Below are 2,711 nucleotides of genomic sequence, written 5' to 3' on the forward strand. Positions count from 1 at the left end.
ATAGAAATGGCCGTCTCATTAAAACGGATTCAGTGTGTAGGCCTTTAATATCCACCGTCTTAAGATACTGGGGTCGGTTTAATTCCTTCATTCACACTTTCATCCCCATTAATCTAAACTCTCTCTCTCTCTCTCTCTCTCTCTCTCTCTCTCTCTCTCTCTCTCTCTCTCTCTCTCTCTCTCTCTCTTGCCATCTCTCTCTCTCTCTCTATCTATCTATCTATCTATCTCTATCTCTCACACTCTGTTTAAATATATATCTCTCTTACTCTCCCTCCCTCTCCCCCCCCTCTCTCTCTCTTTCTCTCTCACTCTCTCTCTGTCACACACACACACACACACACACACACACACACACATCATTGAAAACATCTGGGGTTGCTAACCTAACTAGCGGGCATAAAGGCACTTACTGTGTCTTCTATCCCCTTATATCTGTTTTTCGACATGCTTTCTGTCTTTGTCTTGATTTTGTCTTGGCCCTGGCCGGAGTCCTTGACTGGGAGAGAAACAGTAAAATACACAGTTATTATTGTTTTGGTAGATGATAATTATCCTTGTAAATCATCTCTCTGTTATGTATTAGTATTATTATATTTGTTATTTTGAATGTATAATGTAAAAATTTGAGTGTATTCCTCTTAGTTTAATCTCGTGCTTGTGTCCGGATGAGACTTATAGGTGATCTCAAACTAAATACATTGGTGGTATGCTCTTGGAATCTACATCTGATCCCTATTTGTTCCTAGTTCCCCTTTGTCTTACTTTTTCTTGGTGCTTTAATTGTAATTCTAGAACTTTTTACTATCCCATTTTCTTCCTTTTTACTGTCGCTGATATAACCTAAATGTGTTGCAAGAGTCGTAAAACCCTTAAAAACAAAACAAAAGCCCAAACCAATATTCTAGGGACAGAACCCAAAATGCTGTGGTCCGTATAGATGGGGATGGAAAAATCTATCATTTTTGAGGATTGTATCTTGAAGACTATGAGGTGAGAAAATAGTGTTTTAATATAACAAAGAAAAAATTTAAATAAACTAACAACAACAACAACAACAAAACTTGAGCTTTTATATAGAGCAATATCCACTACACGTGCTCAAGGCGCTTTACGAAGGGTCCCTGACCAACAGCAACACGAAACATGTAAAACGAGACATGGCGCCTGATAGGCGATATTACAATTTTTGTCCGACAGAGACAACGCTGTTAAAGGCCAGGTGCTCATTTTACACCTGAGTTTGGTGAGAGAATGTGAGTAAAATGAGGTTTGTTTTTTTTCCAAGGACTGAACTATGCGCCGAGCGAGGCTCAACCCCAGGACCTTCCAATCCGAAAGCGAAGTGTCATTCCAGGAGACCACATAGCCGCGCAATACACACTAACACACACACAAACACATAATACACACACTCGCACATCAATGAAAACGCGTTGAGTATCGATAGTAGAATATGTCATTATTGTCTCATTATGGCAGCATTAACCCAGTATCAATAATCAGGATCGACAACCGAAATGGGATGCCATGCTCTGTGGCAATCTCATTCCTTCGTCTTTGAAAATGGTGTCAACATACGAGAACAAATGAGAATACACCCAGCAACACACACATACACACACACACACACATACACAAATACAAACACATCGGTTGACACACAATCAGTATCCATAGTTTACAACTTTTCTTCATTATAGTAGAATTGGGACCAAAACCAAATAATCAGGGGAGATCACTGCCCAAAATACCGTGGTTTGGGGAGATTTATAAATGGTCCATCATTCAGAATTGGAAACTTAAATCTATGTTAACATACCCACACACACCCACACAAACACACACACACACATACACATACAGACCTAATTGAACACACAATGAGTATCGCCAGGATAAAATATTGTCTCATTAAAGCAGGATTAACCCCACACCAATAATCAGGGGAGACAACCAAAATATTGTGGTGGTATGTGGAGATCTTCAATGGCTCATCTTTGATACTTTGAGGCAAAGAAAAAAAGTTGTTGTTATCATATGATAAAATACAAACACAAACACACACGCACACACACACACAAATACACACACACACACACACACACGCACAAATACACACAAACAAGGACATCGGTGAACAAACAATGGGGATCGATAGAATGAAACATTTCCTCATTATAACGGGGTTTAACTCCACACCAAAAATTAGGGACAAAACCAAAATGTTGTACTCTGTGAAGTGAGATCTTCACTGGTTCATCTTTGAATCTTTAAGATAAACAAGGTGTTATTTTATCTCAAAAGAGAATAGAAGCACACACACACACACACACACACACACACAGGACGGCTGGTAATAATGGGCAGGGTGGGCAAATACCAGCCTGTTTTTTCAAGTTATTATGCTGTATTACCAGGTCCGAAATAATCAAATCTAAATTAGATAATTTCAAAAGTTACTACTTAAAATTGATACTTTGTACTGAAATCAATTTGTGTGTATTTTTGATAGATTGCGAATCACCATGCATCCCGTAATACATAAACCAGGATACCTCCTGTTCTTTTTATCACCCCCCCCCCCCCCCCCCCCCCCCAAACCACTCCACTCCACTCCGCCCACATCGTCATCTCATCGTCACGTCGCCTGACGGTGATTTTGCTGTCTGGCCTCTCTAGTACTAGGTCGGGCTAATTCAAATGAGCCC

General features: G+C 39.8%; 1 long non-coding RNA gene across 1 annotated transcript in view; it reads left to right on the top strand.

The window, feature by feature from the left end:
* Nucleotides 1-675: 675 nt before the first annotated feature.
* The window catches only part of LOC144960610 (uncharacterized), a 135,181-nt gene continuing 133,145 nt past the window's right edge, over nucleotides 676-2,711 (top strand). The window contains exon 1 of the long non-coding RNA XR_013642888.1: nucleotides 676-774. This is a non-coding gene — a long non-coding RNA (uncharacterized LOC144960610). The remainder of the gene's footprint in view (nucleotides 775-2,711) is intronic.

Source organism: Berghia stephanieae, chromosome 15 (assembly GCF_034508935.2).
Source record: "Berghia stephanieae isolate SIO BIC M18660-M18661 chromosome 15, UCSD_Bste_1.3, whole genome shotgun sequence".
NCBI classification, from domain to species: domain Eukaryota; kingdom Metazoa; phylum Mollusca; class Gastropoda; order Nudibranchia; family Aeolidiidae; genus Berghia; species Berghia stephanieae.